The sequence below is a fragment of the Nerophis ophidion genome, linkage group LG06 (genome assembly GCF_033978795.1).
Source record: "Nerophis ophidion isolate RoL-2023_Sa linkage group LG06, RoL_Noph_v1.0, whole genome shotgun sequence".
Classification (NCBI taxonomy): Eukaryota; Metazoa; Chordata; class Actinopteri; order Syngnathiformes; family Syngnathidae; genus Nerophis; species Nerophis ophidion.
In genome coordinates, this window is record NC_084616.1 from 1918878 (window position 1) to 1928656 (window position 9779).

General features: G+C 40.9%; 1 long non-coding RNA gene across 4 annotated transcripts in view; it reads right to left on the reverse strand.

The window, feature by feature from the left end:
- LOC133554055 (uncharacterized) overlaps positions 1–9779 on the reverse strand; it is a 37815-nt gene that overhangs the window by 25192 nt on the left and 2844 nt on the right. The window lies entirely within an intron of this gene.

Genomic DNA, 9779 nt, shown 5'->3' on the forward strand with positions numbered 1-9779 from the left:
AGTGGGTTCTCCCGAGCCCCTTCCTGCTCCGCCACTGACAAGAACATAACGGTCAATTCCCCCAGTTATTCTCATTGCTGTGTCGAATGTTACCATGAATTGATGAAGGTGGACCCCGACTTAAACAAGTTGAAAAACTTATTGGGGTGTTACCATTTAGTGGTCAATTGTACGGAATATGTACTGTACTGTAAAATCTAATAATAAAAGTATCAATCAATTATTTTGTGCAACAAAGTATTGAACCATTTCTTTCATTTACATTGAAAAATCAATTCAAATTTGATTTTAAAAGTATAAAAATAGTGATGGCGCTACAAAAAGTGCAAAAAAATGTTTTGTAATAGACCTGCATTTTCCAGCAATGAATTATTTTCTGATGCCGAGCAGCATATGACGTGCATAAATAATCATATTTCATCATTTAATTGTATTTTTGCTTCTTCCAAGAAAGGCGGGAGAAATACATTCAAATGGTGCAAATTAATACACATGAATAAACAAATCATAATATTGTACTTATAAAACATCTTCCTGCTGGAAAATGTTGACTGAATTGACTTGTGAGACAGCGCCCTCTGCTGGGTTCCTAACGCCAGCCCTCCTTTTTCCCGCAGATAGTGCCATCAAACCACTTTCTACCCATGTAAGCCTTTAAAAAAATGTATCTACACTGTAAAGCGATGTATGTAATGTCCAACTACAGCATGACCTTGAACGGGCCAATGGAAGACTGAGCCTAGTGAATTCTGCCTAGCAACAAAATGTGACATAACGGGCTATCGAACAAATTCATGGGATAGAAATTGTTTAAAAAAACAAAACATTTGATTAATAGAATAGAATAGAAAGTACTTTATTGATCCCTGGGGGAGATTCAGCACCACAGTTTGCTCACAATAAACAATAATAATAATAAATAATATATGAATAATATAAATATATATTCTACATTTAAGTGCAGTCAAGGAACATATGCATCTTACAGTCTGATGGCTGTCGGTATGAAGGACCCCCCGCGGCCTACACGAGTTTCAGGGGATTCTGTGTACAATCAATCAATCAATCAATGTTTATTTATATAGCCCCAAATCACAAATGTCTCAAAGGACTGCACAAATCATTACGACTACAACATCCTCGGAAGAACCCACAAAAGGGCAAGGAAAACTCACACCCAGTGGGCAGGGAGGATTCACATCCAGTGGGACGCCAGTGACAATGCTGACTATGAGAAACCTTGGAGAGGACCTCAGATGTGGGCAACCCCCCCCCCCCCCTCTAGGGGACCGAAAGCAATGGATGTCGAGCGGGTCTAACATGATACTGTGAAAGTTCAATCCATAGTGGCTCCAAGACAGCAGCGAGAGTCCCGTCCACAGGAAACCATCTCAAGCGGATCAGCAGCGTAGAGATGTCCCCAACCGATACACATGCGAGCGGTCCATCCTGGGTCCCGACGAGCGGTCACCTGGGTCTCGACTCTGGACAGCCAGTACTTCATCCATGGTCATCGGACCGGACCCCCTCCACAAGGGAGGGGGGGACATAGGAGAAAGAAAAGAAGCGGCAGATCAACTGGTCTAAAAAGGAGGTCTATTTAAAGGCTAGAGTATACAGATGAGTTTTAAGATGAGACTTAAATGCTTCTACATCCCTGCTCATTATTCTCAACCTCACCAAAACCCGCAAAAACCACGTCCACCCCACCTGGCCCCCCCTCCCTCTTTAACCACGCCCCTCCCCCATCACCTGGACGACAAACAATGCCCCCGCCCCCCCCCCCCCCCCCTCCCCCAAGTCTTGCCACACAAACTTCAATAAGAACCAACAAACATCCCTCCATCTTCTGGACAGTACCTCTCCCCAACGGACTCTGATGTTCTTTTTGGTTCTGGTGGGCCACACATCATCCATCTTGATGTGAACAACTTCTCTGGAAATAAAATCCACCAAATCAGAGAAATATTCCACAACAAGAAGGTAAAAATCCTGTGTTTCTCTGAAACTAAATGAAATGAAAGTGTTTCTGACTCAGAGATAGAGATAGAAAACTTCTCAGATAGAAAACTTCTCTGTCATCAGAAAGGACAAGAACACACATGGTGGTGGTCTTTGTATGTCCAGTATGTCCACCAGGATATTAAATACATAACTCGCTCTGATCTTAACCACCATGCCCTTGAATCTGTGTGGGCAGACATCAACTCTCAAAGAGTGCTTGGCTGGTGTAAACAACGTGGAGATTATTATAACTGGAGATCTGAACACAGATATTCCACGCAGAGATGCACCTGTCTTCAAATCTTACAGCACATTCTGTAACCTGCACGCTCTCTCCCAGCTAATAACACTTCCCACAAGGTGTGTGATTCCACACAATCAACCATAGATCGCATCCTCACATCAGACCAGCATAATATTAAAATAGTGGGGTCATGATCTGTGATCTTAGTGACCACTATTTAACCTTCTGCACGTGCAAAAGAACCAACCCCAAAGCCAATGGCAACATAACAACTCAATCCAGACCCCTTAAAACATACAAGAGTGATCATTTCAAGCTGACATGATGTGAGTGGGACTGCATGGTCCTCTGGGCTCACCTGCAACCTGCATGGTCCTCTGTGCTCACCTGCAACCTGCTGGAGGATGTTTGGGATGACTTCAAAACTGCATTACTAGCGATACTAAATGATAGGACTTGTGAGAACAGTCAGGGTCAAAGCCTGCTCTGAACCATGGATTAGAAATACTGCTGGACATTAGAAATACTGCTGGACATGCTGGACATTATAAATACTGCTGGACATGCTGGACATTAGAAATACTGCTGGACATGCTGGACATTAGAAATACTGCTGGACATGCTGGACATTATAAATACTGCTGGACATGCAGGACATTAGAAATACTGCTGGACATGCTGGACATTATAAATACTGCTGGACATGCTGGACATTATAAATACTGCTGGACATGCAGGACATTATAAATACTGCTGGACATGCAGGACATTATAAATACTGCTGGACATGCTGGACATTATAAATACTGCTGGACATGCAGGACATTATAAATACTGCTGGACATGCTGGACATTATAAATACTGCTGGACATGCTGGACATTATAAATACTGCTGGACATGTTGGACATTATAAATACTGCTGGACATGCAGGACATTATAAATACTGCTGGACATGTTGGACATTATAAATACTGCTGGACATGTTGGACATTATAAATACTGCTGGACATGCAGGACATTATAAATACTGCTGGACATGCTGGACATTATAAACACTGCTGGACATGCTGGACATTATAAATACTGCTGGACATGCTGGACATTATAAATACTGCTGGACATGCTGGACATTATAAATACTGCTGGTCATGCTGGACATTATAAATACTGCTGGACATGTTGGACATTATAAATACTGCTGGACATGCTGGACATTATAAATACTGCTGGACATGCTGGACATTATAAACACTGCTGGACATGCTGGACATTATAAATACTGCTGGACATGCTGGACATTATAAATACTGCTGGACATGCTGGACATTATAAATACTGCTGGACATGCTGGACATTATAAATACCGCTGGACATGCTGGACATTATAAATACCGCTGGACATGCTGGACATTATAAATACCGCTGGACATGCTGGACATTATAAATACTGCTGGACATGCTGGACATTATAAACACTGCTGGACATGCTGGACATTATAAATACTGCTGGACATGCTGGACATTATAAATACTGCTGGACATGCTGGACATTATAAATACTGCTGGACATTATAAATACTGCTGGACATGCTGGACATTATAAATACTGCTGGACATGCTGGACATTATAAATACTGCTGGACATGTTGGACATTATAAATACTGCTGGTCATGCTGGACATTATAAATACTGCTGGTCATGCTGGACATTATAAATACTGCTGGACATGTTGGACATTATAAATACTGCCGGACATGCTGGACATTATAAATACTGCCGGACATGCTGGACATTATAAATACTGCCGGACATGTTGGACATTATAAATACTGCTGGACATGCTGGACATTATAAATACTGCTGGACATGCTGGACATTATAAATACTGCTGGACATGCTGGACATTATAAATACTGCTGGACATGCTGGACATTATAAATACTGCTGGACATGCTGGACATTATAAATACTGCTGGACATGCTGGACATTATAAATACTGCTGGTCATGCTGGACATTATAAATACTGCTGGACATGCTGGACATTATAAATACTGCTGGACATGCTGGACATTATAAATACTGCTGGACATGCTGGACATTATAAATACTGCTGGACATGCTGGACATTATAAATACTGCTGAACATGCTGGACATTATAAATACTGCTGGTCATGCTGGACATTATAAATACTGCTGGACATGCTGGACATGCTGGACATTATAAATACTGCTGGACATGCTGGACATTATAAATACTGCTGGACATGCTGGACATTATAAATACTGCTGGACATGCTGGACATTATAAATACTGCTGGACATGCTGGACATTATAAACACTGCTGGACATGCTGGACATTATAAACACTGCTGGACATGCTGGACATTATAAATACTGCTGGACATTATAAATACTGCTGGACATGCTGGACATGCTGGACATTATAAATACTGCTGGACATGCTGGACATTATAAATACTGCTGGGCATGCTGGACATTATAAATACTGCCGGACATGTTGGACATTATAAATGCTGCTGGACATGTTGGACATTATAAATACTGCTGGTCATGCTGGACATTATAAATACTGCTGGACATGCTGGACATTATAAATACTGCTGGACATGCTGGACATTATAAATACTGCTGGACATGCTGGACATTATAAATACTGCTGGTCATGCTGGACATTATAAATACTGCTGGACATGCTGGACATTATAAATACTGCTGGACATGCTGGACATTATAAATACTGCTGGACATGCTGGACATTATAAATACTGCTGGACATGCTGGACATTATAAATACTGCTGGACATGCTGGACATTATAAATACTGCTGGTCATGCTGGACATTATAAATACTGCTGGACATGCTGGACATTATAAATACTGCTGGACATGCTGGACATTATAAATACTGCTGGACATGCTGGACATTATAAATACTGCTGGACATGCTGGACATTATAAACACTGCTGGACATGCTGGACATTATAAACACTGCTGGACATGCTGGACATTATAAATACTGCTGGACATGCTGGACATTATAAATACTGCTGGACATGCTGGACATGCTGGACATTATAAATACTGCTGGACATGCTGGACATTATAAATACTGCTGGGCATGCTGGACATTACAAATACTGCTGGACATGCTGGGCATTATAAATACTGCTGGACATGCTGGACATTATAAATACTGCTGGACATGCTGGACATTATAAATACTGCTGGACATGCTGGACATTATAAATACTGCTGGTCATGCTGGACATTATAAATACTGCTGGACATGCTGGACATGCTGGACATTATAAATACTGCTGGACATGCTGGACATTATAAATACTGCTGGACATGCTGGACATTATAAATACTGCTGGACATGCTGGACATTATAAACACTGCTGGACATGCTGGACATTATAAACACTGCTGGACATGCTGGACATTATAAATACTGCTGGACATGCTGGACATTATAAATACTGCTGGACATGCTGGACATGCTGGACATTATAAATACTGCTGGACATGCTGGACATTATAAATACTGCTGGGCATGCTGGACATTACAAATACTGCTGGACATGCTGGGCATTATAAATACTGCTGGACATGCTGGACATTATAAATACTGCTGGACATGCTGGACATTATAAATACTGCTGGACATGCTGGACATTATAAATACTGCTGGACATGCTGGACATTATAAATACTGCTGGACATGCTGGACATTATAAATACTGCTGGACATGCTGGACATTATAAATACTGCTGGACATGCTGGACATTATAAATACTGCTGGGCATGCTGGACATTATAAATACTGCTGGGCATGCTGGACATTATAAATACTGCTGGACATGCTGGACATTATAAATACTGCTGGACATGCTGGACATGCTGGACATTATAAATACTGCTGGACATGCTGGACATTATAAATACTGCCGGGCATGCTGGACATTATAAATACTGCCGGACATGTTGGACATTATAAATACTGCTGGACATGTTGGACATTATAAATACTGCTGGTCATGCTGGACATTATAAATACTGCTGGACATGCTGGACATTATAAATACTGCTGGACATGCTGGACATTATAAATACTGCTGGACATGCTGGACATTATAAATACTGCTGGACATGCTGGACATTATAAATACTGCTGGTCATGCTGGACATTATAAATACTGCTGGACATGCTGGACATTATAAATACTGCTGGACATGCTGGACATTATAAATACTGCTGGACATGCTGGACATTATAAATACTGCTGGACATGCTGGACATTATAAATACTGCTGGACATGCTGGACATTATAAATACTGCTGGTCATGCTGGACATTATAAATACTGCTGGACATGCTGGACATTATAAATACTGCTGGACATGCTGGACATTATAAATACTGCTGGACATGCTGGACATTATAAATACTGCTGGACATGCTGGACATTATAAACACTGCTGGACATGCTGGACATTATAAACACTGCTGGACATGCTGGACATTATAAATACTGCTGGACATGCTGGACATTATAAATACTGCTGGACATGCTGGACATGCTGGACATTATAAATACTGCTGGACATGCTGGACATTATAAATACTGCTGGACATGCTGGACATTATAAATACTGCTGGGCATGCTGGACATTATAAATACTGCTGGGCATGCTGGACATTATAAATACTGCTGGACATGCTGGACATTATAAATACTGCTGGACATGCTGGACATTATAAATACTGCTGGACATGCTGGACATGCTGGACATTATAAATACTGCTGGACATGCTGGACATTATAAATACTGCTGGGCATGCTGGACATTATAAATACTGCCGGACATGTTGGACATTATAAATACTGCTGGACATGTTGGACATTATAAATACTGCTGGTCATGCTGGACATTATAAATACTGCTGGACATGCTGGACATTATAAATACTGCTGGACATGCTGGACATTATAAATACTGCTGGACATGCTGGACATTATAAATACTGCTGGACATGCTGGACATTATAAATACTGCTGGACATTATAAATACTGCTGGACATGCTGGACATTATAAATACTGCTGGACATGCTGGACATTATAAATACTGCTGGACATGCTGGACATTATAAATACTGCTGGTCATGCTGGACATTATAAATACTGCTGGACATGCTGGACATGCTGGACATTATAAATACTGCTGGACATGCTGGACATTATAAATACTGCTGGACATGCTGGACATTATAAATACTGCTGGACATGCTGGACATTATAAATACTGCTGGACATGCTGGACATTATAAATACTGCTGGACATGCTGGACATTATAAACACTGCTGGACATGCTGGACATTATAAACACTGCTGGACATGCTGGACATTATAAATACTGCTGGACATGCTGGACATTATAAATACTGCTGGACATGCTGGACATTATAAATACTGCTGGACATGCTGGACATTATAAATACTGCTGGGCATGCTGGACATTACAAATACTGCTGGACATGCTGGGCATTATAAATACTGCTGGACATGCTGGACATTATAAATACTGCTGGACATGCTGGACATTATAAATACTGCTGGACATGCTGGACATTATAAATACTGCTGGACATGCTGGACATTATAAATACTGCTGGACATGCTGGACATTATAAATACTGCTGGACATGCTGGACATTATAAATACTGCTGGACATGCTGGACATTATAAATACTGCTGGACATGCTGGACATTATAAATACTGCTGGGCATGCTGGACATTATAAATACTGCTGGACATGCTGGACATTATAAATACTGCTGGACATGCTGGACATTATAAATACTGCTGGGCATGCTGGACATTATAAATACTGCTGGACATGCTGGACATTATAAATACTGCTGGACATGCTGGACATTATAAATACTGCTGGACATGCTGGACATGCTGGACATTATAAATACTGCTGGACATGCTGGACATTATAAATACTGCTGGACATGCTGGACATGCTGGACATTATAAATACTGCTGGACATGCTGGACATTATAAATACTGCTGGGCATGCTGGACATTATAAATACTGCCGGACATGTTGGACATTATAAATACTGCTGGACATGTTGGACATTATAAATACTGCTGGTCATGCTGGACATTATAAATACTGCTGGACATGCTGGACATTATAAATACTGCTGGACATGCTGGACATTATAAATACTGCTGGACATGCTGGACATTATAAATACTGCTGGTCATGCTGGACATTATAAATACTGCTGGACATGCTGGACATTATAAATACTGCTGGACATGCTGGACATTATAAATACTGCTGGACATGCTGGACATTATAAATACTGCTGGACATGCTGGACATTATAAATACTGCTGGACATGCTGGACATTATAAATACTGCTGGTCATGCTGGACATTATAAATACTGCTGGACATGCTGGACATGCTGGACATTATAAATACTGCTGGACATGCTGGACATTATAAATACTGCTGGACATGCTGGACATTATAAATACTGCTGGACATGCTGGACATTATAAATACTGCTGGACATGCTGGACATTATAAACACTGCTGGACATGCTGGACATTATAAACACTGCTGGACATGCTGGACATTATAAATACTGCTGGACATGCTGGACATTATAAATACTGCTGGACATGCTGGACATGCTGGACATTATAAATACTGCTGGACATGCTGGACATTATAAATACTGCTGGACATGCTGGACATTATAAATACTGCTGGACATGCTGGACATTATAAATACTGCTGGGCATGCTGGACATTATAAATACTGCTGGACATGCTGGACATTATAAATACTGCTGGACATGCTGGACATTATAAATACTGCTGGACATGCTGGACATGCTGGACATTATAAATACTGCTGGACATGCTGGACATTATAAATACTGCTGGACATGCTGGACATTATAAATACTGCCGGACATGTTGGACATTATAAATACTGCTGGACATGTTGGACATTATAAATACTGCTGGTCATGCTGGACATTATAAATACTGCTGGACATGCTGGACATTATAAATACTGCTGGACATGCTGGACATTATAAATACTGCTGGACATGCTGGACATTATAAATACTGCTGGACATGCTGGACATTATAAATACTGCTGGACATGCTGGACATTATAAATACTGCTGGACATGCTGGACATTATAAATACTGCTGGACATGCTGGACATTATAAATACTGCTGGACATGCTGGACATTATAAATACTGCTGGTCATGCTGGACATTATAAATACTGCTGGACATGCTGGACATGCTGGACATTATAAATACTGCTGGACATGCTGGACATTATAAATACTGCTGGACATGCTGGACATTATAAATACTGCTGGACATGCTGGACATTATAAACACTGCTGGACATGCTGGACATTATAAACACTGCTGGAC